Genomic DNA, 13,157 nt, shown 5'->3' on the forward strand with positions numbered 1-13,157 from the left:
ATATATATGGAATTATTTTGTTCAAATACAATGTTACTGGAAGTTCATAGATTTTATAGACAATAGGAGGAGGAGTGGGCAGAAACAACCCCTTCATTTCTGTGAAACTTGGAGTTCTTCAGAGCTGGCTTTAAACACCTCTAACTGAGAATAATCCAGTCAATATAACATGAGCTCTTAGTGTTGCTGTAATTTTCACCTAGCTTCGTACTTGGGTTGATACACTTTTAGGACAAAAATTGATATACCAGGGGAAAGTTGGAATTTGTCATTGAGTGTAGATTGGGTTCTAGAATTCTGTTTGTGCCAGTTTTGTGTTAATATGATGTAAGACCATCTTTTGCTTTTCAGAAAACAAGTAGACTTTCTGTTCTGGTAGATTAACTAGCAAAACATTAAACTGAATAAGTTTTCTTGCTTCATTTGTTCATATTCCTCTTTTCTTACTATAACTACTTTCATAACGACACATTTGCCCTTTTTGATTGAGACTATAAAAAAATTAACTAGGCAAATTGTTGGAGAGAGTGTAGTGGATAAACCGTGGAGTCATTGGATGCAATCTTTATTTTCAGGAATCATTGTTCTCTGCTCCTCTTAGCTCACTGAGGTGCTCTGAGAGTGAAAAACTATGTGAAAATTAAAGATTTGTGTTAATATGGGATGTGGACCTGATAGCAGTGAAATGTATGTTTTTTTCTGTGATTTATGAATAATACTCAGCCCTGAGTTGGATAAGAGATGAATTATTCAAAGAAAAAAAAGATAGGTAAAATTGCTTGAAAAAATTTTTTTTATCTAGTATTATGATTTAAAGAATAATTTCAGGGGTGCACAGGGACAACTGGATAGAAATATGGAGCAGAGTTCCTCAGGCTGATTGAGGGGAGCAGAAAACAAGGAGAAGGGAATTGATTGTGATTTACACCTAGGTCAGCGGCTGATTCATTGAGGGACTTGGGACAACCCACTTTTCTTGTTTTGCCCAATTTTCCCTCTTGTGCGTCAGTCCTTTTGTTTGTTGGGATAAATTATAATGAAGGAATATGGGTTAAGTATTTAAAGTTCTTATGTAACCATGTAATTATTATTTATTGGTATCCTCACTTAACCCTTCTGCCTAACTTGTGCAAACTAGTTTTGATGCTATTAAGGAAGTTCAGAAGACCGAGGAGCTGTTGGTTAAGTGTTAGCATCCCATTTCCTGTGACTATTTTACTTCTTTAAAAGGAAAGTCTGTTTTACCCATCCATATACATTTGATGTGCTATACTGAAAGAGTCCAAGTGCTTAGCATAGATGCAGTTTTAAAGTACTGCTCCATTTATAACTTGATTTTTAACAGTGGGCAGGCAGGAGCTACTGTTTAGATAGATTATTATGCTAAGCAAAATAAGCCAGTCGGAGAAAGGCAAACATCACATGATCTCACTTATACGCCGAATCTAATGAACAAAATAAACTGACCTATAAAATAGGTCCAGAGGCATGGATGCATGAAACAGAATGACAGAGCTCAAAGGGGGTTTTGAGGTACAGAGGGGATGGGAAGAGACTAACTAAAGACGTTACATGCATATATGCATAGCCCATGGACACAGACAATCATGTGGTGAGGGCCTGGAGTGGGGCAGAGGTAAAATGGGGAACACCTGTAATGCTGTCAACAACAACAACAAAGTTAGATAAGCTAGTTGTAGGACCTATGGATACAAATGGAACATATTTCAAAACAGGAAAATACGGTGCACGCTGGTAGCACAAAAGCCACATTTCCACAGTAGGCCTGGTACACTCTGATGGATGGGCCTTTGACTCCCAGCCCTGCCTGCCACACACTGACCTTGGGCAAGTTGTTTAAGGTCTCTGGGCCTCAGTTTTCTCATTTATAAAATGGGGATTGAAGAGCACTTCCCAGAGGGCTGATTGCCATATTATACAGATAAGAATTGCCATAATTATATATGTATATCTGGAGATACATATGCATATGCATCTATGTGCATGTAGATACACACATATGAGTTACAAAAATACTTGGAAGTAGGTCATTGCCATAGGCATTTGGAAGGTAGGGGTGGAGTGGAGAACATGATTTAAACTGGAGCATGTGGACAGCCTGGTGACGTGTGGAGGCTGGGGCTGAACTGGTCTCTCTGGGTGTGGTTTCGGCTGGCTGCCAGGGCGGCAGGGAATGGCTGCAGGAATGTATGGCCATGGGCTCAGAGTACTAGCAGAATCAGACAAAACAGGGACATGGAACCAGAAGCCATAGCAGGGTTTCCAAGGAAACAAGCCTCTGACAATTTGATGATTGAGCCAGTGAGCCCACTGTCAAATGTTAGCAGATATCTTACCTTGGCACAAGCGATGCCAACTCTTCCAGGTCCCTTCAACCTGGGCATTGTTAACACCTGGATGATGATCACATCAGCCTTGTACCTGGGAGTTTTTTTTCTGCCTTTGGACAGATAGAAGGTTCTGAGGAGTGGACTGACTTCTGTCAGGTCATATCACTGAAGGTGCCGGGACCCCTGTGAGGAGGTGATCTCCCTGGTGGAGTTGGTATCTCTGCACCTTCGTTATGGCACCTTTTAGGGCACATTCAGGATCATTTTCTTCATCCGCCCCTTCCCTTGACCAGCTCTCATACATTCCTGCAGCCATTCCCTGCCATCCTGGCAGCCAGCCGAAACCACACCCAGAGAGACCAGTTCTGTCTTTATTTCCTCAGCTCCTTGAACGTGCCAGGCACGGAGTCAATACATTCTGAACAAAAGAGCTTTTGGCAAAAGGCAGGTGAGCAGACTGAAACCCCCATCTCAGTCAACACATGCATCAGAAATTACACTTTTCTAAACTTGGGCAGGTGTGGGCCACATTTTCTGAAGTGTGCAGATACGTGTAGAGGGTTTTCTCTACGGTGCTATTTTCTAAGGGCCTATTTTTATACTGTGAAACCAAGGATGTACTTGCTCCCTGATCATCTATTTATTGTGTAATACTACCCCCACTCCTAACAGTCCCTCCAGAAGATTAGTCTCATGGCTTCGATGATTCTGTCCTCTTTGTCTAGGTATCAGATATTGTGCTAATCTCAGCAGGGAACAGGGCTGTGCCCGAGTGTGGGCTACTATGTGCCCGACCAGTTCAAAACACTCCAGGCCCCCGAGCTTGCCTGGGTCTGGAATAATGAGGCCAGGACAAAGAGATCATGGGCTTTATTATTAGACACACTTGCAAAAAAGCTTATTGATGAAAAGCATTTGCGGGAAGAGTTGGCACAGAAGTCAGCTCCTATTGTTAAAAGTCCGAAGAGCACTTGGCTTTGGTGAAGGAGAGCCTGCATCAGTTATTAGTGTCTCAGGCCACAGGCTGCTCCGCTGTGGTGGTCCGTGGAGCTCATGAAACATAACCATCCTTTCTATCTCAGAGAAATAGGGAAAATTAAAATTTTCACATGAAAATTAATCTTCAGCCCTGCTGTTTCATGCTTGCTCATGCATAATTTAAAGGGTGTTAAATTCGCAGAGGCAAATGTTGGTGTCAGTTCAAAGTAAAGACATTATAAGCCGTTTTGCTAAAATCTGAAAATTCGGCCCTACTGTTGAGTGTTAGCCTGATTAACAGAATTGTTCGTGTTGTTAATAATTTGTTTTGACCTTTTGTACAGAAATATAGTCTCTGTTTTAATAGGCTTAGCTCAATCCACAGAGTAATTACCCGTAATACCTTAATTCTCCTAATATCACGGCGAAAGGCTTCAGAGCGGAATTCATTTGAAAACGTGCATTGTTTCTGAATAAGACCTCCTTCTGGGTCTCTAGGGTTATGTAAGCAGCTTCTAAACATTTTAAATCACCTATTTTTTTATTTTTTAAACAAAGTTAGCTCTTTGTATGTTGGACCTTCCCCCAGCTCTGCATACATTGGTTTAAGCTTTATTTGTAGCAGCCAGACATTGTAAATAAAGGCTTACGGCCTGTTTTTTATTGTACCTTGTTGGCAATGATAGCATCTCCTCTGAAGCCATGTGAACACTATAGATTGGATGTAGCTGATGGTGTGGGAGGGGCCACACTGTTCCTGTGGCGGTAAGTACCAAGGCCATAGTATCTTTCCACAAGGGCTTCTAAGAGCAGAAAAACATCAAATGTTGTGAGTAAAATGTAAACCAGAGAGTCTCTCAGGGCAGGAATGCTCGGGCTCTTCTGTGTTATTTTTCCTTCTTAATTGCTGTGTTACAGTCTGTTAGTGGGAAATTGTCAGAGCCGGCTGGACTGTGCGCCCCAGTTACATCTTATCCACAGGCCCGCCCATCTTTCTCCTGGCCGCCCAGACTCCTGCTCTAATTGTGGAATTAAAGCACACAGTCTCTATAACTGTAACAAAGTGGTTCACCAAAGTAGAGGGCATTGGGAACTGGGATTTGAACCCTGGACTTGTAGAGAATACTGAATATGGGTGCTGGTTTGTTTTTCTAACCACCTAGCACTGAATTGCTGCTAAAATCTCTGAAATCTTCCGCCTCCTAGCTTTGTTTCCCTGCAAATGTACTGGTAAGTCACCCAGCACACAGATCCTGAAGCCCTTCTTCCCAGCTATTCAGTTGGCTAATGTCCTGTGGATTCTGTCTGCATATGCCGGCAGCACCCTGAATTCAGACCCACATCTGTTCGTGCTGGCTGTTAAGGACGCCTTTTCTGGAGCCTCTTTCCCCATCCAGTCACACCCAGATACGTATGTACCTCAGTAACAACAGTGATTGATCGTCGTCTCAGGTGCTGTTCAGTGGTTCCCAGTTGTCACCTGCTCTCGTCTTGATAGCTGATTCCAACACCCGATTTACTGGCTCTTCCAAGCCTCTACCCAATCACACCCTCTGGGGGAGGGACCAAATGGCAGCACTACTCACAGTTCTGCTGAGAATTCCTGGACACACCAAAGCGGGAGGATGGCCCTCACCCCACCCAGCCTCAGCCTGGCCTCTGCTCTGGCTCTTACTCTGTAACTCCGGGTCCCATCTTCTGGTACCAAACACGGCTCCCTGACTTATGAGGTATTCAGTGAAATTTCAGAAACCAGTCAGAACAGCAAGGCGACGGTGCTGATTTTGTTTATGTCATAGTGATGATCATGCTAAAGCACACGGCGAATGTCTCATGCTCAGACAGTGTGAGAACGACACAGATGCCATATCTCTGAGTTTTGCTGGGACTCACTACTACCCACCTGGGTATTCACAGTGACTCTCGGTCTCGTGTGCTTACCAGTGCTTGTCTTCACGTTTTAGAGGAGGATTTAAAAAAACAACAACACCCATTCAATCGATCGTGGTGCTTTTTGATGCTCTCACAGTTAGTCATTTGGAATGGCAGGTATATCCTCTTAAAGAGGTATGAGTCCCGAACAGGATGCTTATCCTGGGAGCTAGTTCAGTTTCCTATAATCCTCTGCAGAGTTAACACAAACAGTGTAAAAGTTTCCGGAAGTTCTGGTTTTACATCATTTCTGCCTGAATAAATACTGTATTTGAGAGATTAGTTCAGTAAAAAAAGCTCTATACTATTTGGTTCATGTAACATCTTATTTACAACTAGAGGCCCTGGTGCACGAAATCATGTACGGGTAGGATCCCTAGGCCTGGCCAGCGATCAGGGCCGATCTGTGGGGCGACTGATGGGGCAGTTGGGGGGCCCCCTGTTGTCACCTGCCTTGGCCGGCTTGGTGCTGCCCGCTCGCTGGCCCGGCCTCCCCACCGCCGCTGCTGCTGGTTGCCTCCCTCTGCAGGGTAACCAGCGGGGCAATCAGGGGGCCCCCACTGGCACCCTCCTTGGCTGGCCTGTGGGCTGGGGGCAGCTCCTGCGTTGAGCATCTGCCCCCTGGTGGTCAGGGCACGTCATAGCGACCGGTCATTCTAGCAGTAGAAGGTCCTGAGAAAGGGCCTATTGTCATATATTTCTGAAATAAAATTCTCAGTTCACTCCATTTAATGATTTTTGAGGACTTATCCAGTAAGTGTTTATTAGTTGTGTCTCTACTAATAGATTAAAGAAAGATCTTTTTCCATATTAAAGAAAACATTTCCCACTGGCTAAAGAAAATATCAGCCCAGTTGGAATGGCTCGTTGGTTGAGCATCGTCCTGTGCACCGAAAAGTTGCCTGTTCCATACCTGGGTTTCAGATCGATGCCTGGTCAGGGCATGTAGGGAAGGCAACTGGTGGATGTTTCTCTCTCATATCGCAGCCTTGATTGGACATGGCAAGAATGTGAGCCGGGGGTTGTATTGGGGTCAGTGGGATGCCAGGGACTATAATGACCTGTCACAATTACTGTGTATACTATAGATTAAGCAAGTGATGGCTGGAGACTTAGGGCTTGGCGTTTTATACTTCAGCCCGAGCTGTAGCTCTCTGTGTACCTGATTTGGCCACACTGAGGATGCCTTGCTGTACACAGCCTGGTGCTTTCCTGTCAGCCCCTCGTGGCATTTGGAAATGTGTCGGGTTTTGTCCTGTTGCCAAGACTAAGACTCCAACCAAATTTCCATCAGTCTTTCTAAACCTCAGGTACTCTGGCTTTTAGATACTTGGACCTGATTTCCTACAGCAGGTGTGCAAGGCTCTTATATCCTTTGCATTCACAGACATTGATAGAGGAACAATAATTCTTTGTTGATACTTTTCAGGGAGAAACAAGCAAGCATTATTTTTTTAGCCCCCTTAAGTTGTTCATGGTCCAAAACTCAGTGCATAGTATTAGTTTTTCTTATTAAATATATATTTCTACTAGTAAAGGGATCGTTGCCATCATTTAATGACATATTTTTTTTTTTAGTCTTTTCTCTTTCCAGCCTACTGCCTCCTCCTAATCCTTATAGTAATTAAAGTAGCATTTCCCTGACATTGCCAGAGGTTTCCTTGGCAGTAGGGGTTGGGTTAGGATACAGGGACAGTGTGGGAACGAATCCTTGCATGTTCCAAGCTGTGCACTTCGTTTCTGGCCTTTCCTATTATCTTCTGGATAACTTGGTTTCTTCTGCTTCTTGCACCATAAGTTTGAGCCAAGCTGGCCTCTTGGCCCCCTGTAGATATTTCACCAAACTAACAGCCAAAAATGACTTTGGGTTTCAGTCTTGAATCTGGAATCATTCTATCATTGTTCACTGGATTAATAAGTGCCTTGCTTCATATCTCTTACTTGCCACTTGGAAGTGAGTAGCTTGCAAAAAACATAGTGCTTAAAGCTAGGATTCATAAAATTGATTGTGACTTTGTTTTAAAACGTCAAGATATGTGCAATTTTGGCTCAAATGTGTCCTTTTCATTTCACTTTAGAGCAGCTAAGGAATGACTATAATATTATTCAGTTTTAGGCAGTTGCAAGGCAGCCAGGGAATAAAATGTTGATTTACAACTCGGCCTTTGGAGTTAGGTTTTACATGCAAATGCAAGGTGCTCCTTATATGCTCCTCGCACCATAGAAGGGCAGCTGGTGCTCGTCCCTTTAGCAGACGGTTAGTAAGCCAGTGGTGCCAGACGTGTCAGTAGGCGATAATGTCCCCGAGGTTTTCACGAGATTGGTTCTCCCAGATTGGTCCAGTACAAGGCCGGCAGCATGACCCTGACTACTGTAAACATCACTGTTCTGTCTTGCCCTCTTTCCCACTGGCCACCTGGAGCCCCAGATCCTCCTCATGCTGCTCCAGGAAATCAGCCACTTCCCAGCAGGAGCCCAAAGTTTGCCACCCTGGTTCCTAGGAAGAGATGAGAAAGAGATTGCATATATCCGTCTTCTTGGGAGAAGTGAAACCTATATAATTTTATTATCCAATGTCACGTACAATAACGTCACCCCAGTAAATGTAATAAAGATTTAAGAAGAGGACACAGTATAATGTGGTGACAGGAGAGGTTCCGTGCAAGGGGCGGTGGGAGGGAAAGGCCCTGGCTCAGGCTGGATGTGCTGGCTGAGACTTGGAAGAGGGAATGACCAGGATGAATGAAGGGTGGACCCCAGGAGGGTGTACCACAGTGTGGAAGGTGGGAGGGGTAGGAGAGAGGGCAAGAGACAGGGCTGGAGTCAGCTTGGTGGGAGAAGCAGCAACGGCCTTCCTGAAAGGCATGGCAGGAAACCACATTGGGGAGATTACTCTTCATCCTGGCAGTGACTGGGAACAAACTGTGAGAATTTCAGTCAGGGCAAGATCAGATTACATCACTAATAATAATAACAGGACCCACAGTGGAAATACCTGAGTTGCTTACTCAGCTCCAAGATCTATCTCCCTACCACTCTGTGAGGTATGTGTGTTACTGTTTTCCTGTTCTTGTATATGATGAAGTGGAAGGTGACAGAACTGAGTCATTGGAGCAAGTCCAGGTTGCTCGGCCCATGGGGAGCAGAGTGAGGTTCAGGCTTACCAAGGATGATACTGTTCAGAACTAAGTTGTGTCCCCTTGTAGAGCCTAGTCAGCTCCACTTTGGGAAACACCAGCCAAAGAAACCAGAGATCTGTCTCTGAAAATGTATTTCACTTCTAAGTTATCAGTGCTAGGAAAGTTTGTCATTAAAACTAGTAAAAAAACCAAAACAAAACCAACTGTTTTTTTAAGGGAGAGGTGGAGAGGGAGAGAAAAACATCAATGTGAGAGCAAAGCATGGATTGGCTGCCTCCTCTACACCCCCTATTGGCAATTGAGCCCACAATCAGGGCATGTGCTCTGACTGGGAATGGAACTGGCGACCTTTTGGTGCATTGGATGATGCCCAACCAACTGAGCCACTCTGGCCAGAGCAAAAAATAAAATAAAATAAAATAAAATTTTTTAGTCATTAAAACTCAAAATTAAAATGTTTCTTGGAAAAAAAATGTTTCTTGGACTCCAACTTGAGCGATAGGAATTCATGCCATGGGACACGGGAGGCAGATACTAATTAGAAAGCTGTTGTAAGGGGTCTGGATGAAAAACGTGAGGAGTGAGCCGTGGCCGAGGCAGGAGTGGAGAGGAGATGGATTCCAGGGAGTGTGGGTCATCGAATCAGCAGGACTTGGGAGGTGGATGTGGAGGGACCACAGGCTGATGTTGGTCTCTGACTTGGAAGCTGGTCCTGAAGGTATCATTCCCCGAGGAAGGGATAAGGAAGGAAGTAGGCACAGGGTGAGGGGGAGATGTAGTCATCTGGGTTGCTTTTCTTTGAGACGCTTGTGAAACATCAATGCGGTTCAGAATTGTAGGAATGGAGGTTCAAGTTCATGCTATAAGGGTCCTGGCTTGTGATTCAGAATAAAGACATCAGAAAGGGGTCCTTAAAATTAGAACAAAAACCAGGACATTAAGACAGGTACCAGGTGTCAAGTGATGTTTGGGCCAAGAATTGGGGTTCCTGGACTTTCACCCCATCCCTGTTTCATCTCTGGGCTGAAATTTACTATGCATAGGACAAGTGGATTAGAAGAGAAGCCCTTTTTCCTTCTAATAGTTTGCGATTCTTGGTGGAGGTTTAGTATATCAGTTTGTTTTGTTTTTGGTTGCTTTTTGAAAATAATTTTAAAAAATTGAATCAGTTGTATGTATCCAGATATGTTCATTGATAGCTATATTGATTGGCCTGATTTAGCTTTGTAAGTCTAGAAATGTTGCAAATTTTTAGAAAAGTGTTATAGAAATATATATATTAAAAAAAAAACAAAATTAAAAACATCTACAAACTTGCAGCCCATCATTGGAGTTCTGATATATTTTCTTCCTGTTTTCCCCCTCTATATTTGTAGATGTCATTCGTTTTGAGATCATTGTAAACCCACATGCATATGTAAGCAAGAATATAGAAAGATCCCAGGACCCTTTGCCAGTTCCCCCCAGTGATCTTACACAAGATCACAGCCAGGGTGTTGACACTGATACAGTCAAGATACAGAAGTGTCCCATCAGCCCCAGGACCCCACATGCTGCCTTTTACAGCCACCCCCACTTTCCCCTTAACCTCTGGCAAACACCAGTGAAGTCTTCCATGCTCTAGAATTGTGTCATTGCAAACATGTTATATAAATAGAATCATACTGCATGGAACGTTCCGGGGCCGACTTTTTCAGCTTTTGCGTATTCCAGATAAAGCTGCTATGAACATTTAAGTTTTTGTGCAAATGAGTGTTTTCAATTATCTAGAATGAATGTTCCAAAGTACAGTTGCTAGTGTTTATGTGCATATGCATGTGCCTGTGCGGGTGCATGCACATGTGTGTATATTTTTAAAAAATAAGCCTAAGATTATACTATGCATGTGCATAGAATAATTTTATCAGATTTTAGTATAACTTTAATGAAAAAACATTTGTATGGCTTGGTCTTTTCCGGCAGACTGGATTCTTTAACGTGGAAAGACCAGGTCAAGGGCAGTAACCTCTTCCTTTCCTTGGGGACTTGGCCTGTGTGGTGGTGTAAGCCACGAGGAAGCTTCTAGAGCTATGTCCTAGCACAGCTGGAACAATAGGGTGACTTCCTTTGGGCAGAATTGCCTGAAAATTTACACATATAATTTTCTTTAGTGAACAAATGTAGTTTAGCATTTCTTAAAAATCTACATAATTATTTTATAAAATCACAGTTGCTAATGTTCCGTATAAATTCAGATTTGAGGTCTTATTTCCTTTATATGCAAATAGTCTACTGTGTTCTTTAGTGTGTGTGTGTTAGCCATTCCTTCCAACTGTGCCAACTCACTCTCACAGTTAGTTCACTTTTCTCTCTGAAGTTCACCAGGAGGGGTCCAGGCCAGGGTATCATCTAGGCCTTCCTGGTGGAGGCCGTTGCGTTGTGTGGCTCTGCATCTCTGGCAGCAGACACGCGTCCACAGAGTAACTGCCTGGGTGTGTGGGACTCTCGGGTTCTCACCCCTGTCCATCTGCCCGCAGACTCTGCAGGGCCATCAGGAAGATCCCTGCTCAGTGGTTAGCACTTACTGCTGGGGGCTCGCCTGCAGAGCCTCATCTTCCCCGGGTTGTGCGTGTCGTTGCTTTCCCTGGTGCGTTACTTGTGCATGTGAAAGCAGGGAGAGGCCCTCCATATGGGGGCCACAGTGCTGGTAGTGGTCACCCCAGAGGAGACTCAGACCTTGTTTTCCGGGGGTGTTTCTGGAAAGTTGGTGTCATTGAATTGCGTTTTGTAGTGAGATTTCTTCTTTGTATCTGGTCTCTAGTAAAGCAGTGCGGGTATTACGTGTAATATTATAGTTGTCCGTGACGGTGAGCAGGTAGAGAATGTCTGCCCCCACTTACCTGCCTACGTGGTGCTCAGCTCCTTCAGGTCAGAGGCCAACTGCCACTGCAGGACGCGGGCCCGCACGCTGCCCCAGCCGCGCTCCACCAAGCACCTGCCTTGTGTAGCCCGGCCTCTGTCTGCTCTTCCCTGGCTGTCCTCCGTCCCATGTGACCAATTCCCATTGTGCCCTGGCAATTTCCTCTCTTTCAGCCCCCACCACTTGGTTAGGATTTGCCTGTTTATTTTTCGGATCCCTCAGTGGATGGTAAGCTTTTTGATAGAGGAGTGTTTAATTCATCATTGTATTCCCGCTCACAGCATGGCATGGAGGACTGGGGAACTAAAGAGAGTAAATGAAAAATAATGGAATAAATGAGACATTAAACCCAGCACACTGAGAAAGCAGTGCACGATGTGTTTCCCCTCCCCCTCTGCACCCAGCTCTGGGGTTCAGAGGGCCACAGAGTTCTTTCCCATTTGCTCCACTATATGTGCCCAGGGATGCACAGCCAGTAAGTTGGCAGAGCTGGATGCAAAGCCCTTCTGTAAAGTAGTGTCCCTCCAACATGCATGCTTTTCCATTCTCCCAAGGAATTCAGTGCTAGCTGTGCTGTGTGCTGTTGGGCAGGTTTCCTAACCTCTCTGATCTTTTGTGAATTCATCCTTTAAAAAATGAGCAACAGTATTTCCTCCCCCCTGAGGATGGATCAAGTGAGGTAATGTAAGCCACGTGCCTGGTGCAGGCAGCCAGCACTCAGTAAGTTCGGTTTTCTCTGCCCAGCCCGCTTCCGCACTGTGGTCTGTGCCCGAGTGCTGCGCACGGTGCTGCCCTGGGCATCGGAAACCTGACGACAGTTTAAGGGACTTAATCTCACAAACCAGTGTGAGTCTCTGGAAAAGAAGATATCAGTCTTGCTTTATCTGTGTTTTGTAGTCGGTTATCTAACAAACTCACCCAAAGGAGGTCAAAGCAACAAGAACTTACTTATATCGAGGTCATTTTAACCCCCCGTGCCATGGTTATTAGGATGCTAAGTGTCTGACAAATTGGAGCTGAAAGTACCATTTTCCCCCCATTAGACATGTATAATTTTGCTTTGGATTAGATCCCAATGGAACATTCTAGTGGAGTGTACATTTTCATGCCCCAAATACTTTCTCCAGTCTCCTGCGACAGAGCAACACAATAACAGGCTAGGGCAGATTTTCACTTAAGTGGTCGGCTTCTTTTAGACTTGTCTTAAGAGCATGGCTTGAGTCGGTGAAGCTTAACACGAGGAAGCTCATCTTTTATTTACATGATTGCTCATTTTAGCCACGTCAGGAGGCAGATGTCTTAACCTTTGTCATGGATCATACTTTAATTTGTGAGTTAAGGCGACAGTAAACAAATGAAAGAAGGAAAATAAATTGAGAGGCATCCCCAGATATAATGTAGAATTCCAGGGAAAATCGAAACAAGGCCACCCAGATTTGTGCAAAAGGATTAAAATAGAAGAAGAAAGTGTTATGTCAGATAGTTTTCATCAGCACACAAGTCGAGATTGCTATGGAATATGAAGAACTAAATGTGCAGCCCTCCCTCTGGCTCAGTCCCTTCTCCCACACAGCTGGGGTTCAGCCCTTGCCTAAGGAGTGGGAGCTCCCCCATCCATGCCGAGTCTCCGATTATTTCCTTATAGAATGTTCTGTGTTGTTCCTAGCATTACATCCCTCTCACAGAAATAGCAACTTTTACCGAGCTCTAGTGGTGCCAATTACTGTGACTTTTATCTACATTATTTTGTTTTCACAATAATTCTCTGAGTTAGGTATTATTATTACCTTTCTTATTTTTCAGATGGGGAAAATTGTGAGCCAGAGGTTATCTTGCTCATTGTCCCTGAGCTGTAGG

The 13,157-nt window shown here is 44.3% G+C and overlaps 1 protein-coding gene and 1 long non-coding RNA gene across 2 annotated transcripts in view; one reads left to right on the top strand and one right to left on the bottom strand.

The window, feature by feature from the left end:
- MYO10 (myosin X) overlaps positions 1-13,157 on the top strand; it is a 205,652-nt gene that overhangs the window by 67,726 nt on the left and 124,769 nt on the right. The window lies entirely within an intron of this gene.
- Positions 3,207-5,016, bottom strand: LOC106727517. The gene is made up of 3 exons (XR_001363742.1): positions 4,916-5,016; positions 3,999-4,132; positions 3,207-3,424 (listed from the first exon to the last, which is right to left on the bottom strand). It is a non-coding gene; the product is annotated as an uncharacterized LOC106727517 (long non-coding RNA).

Source organism: Myotis brandtii, unplaced genomic scaffold, assembly GCF_000412655.1.
Source record: "Myotis brandtii unplaced genomic scaffold, ASM41265v1 scaffold440, whole genome shotgun sequence".
Classification (NCBI taxonomy): domain Eukaryota; kingdom Metazoa; phylum Chordata; class Mammalia; order Chiroptera; family Vespertilionidae; genus Myotis; species Myotis brandtii.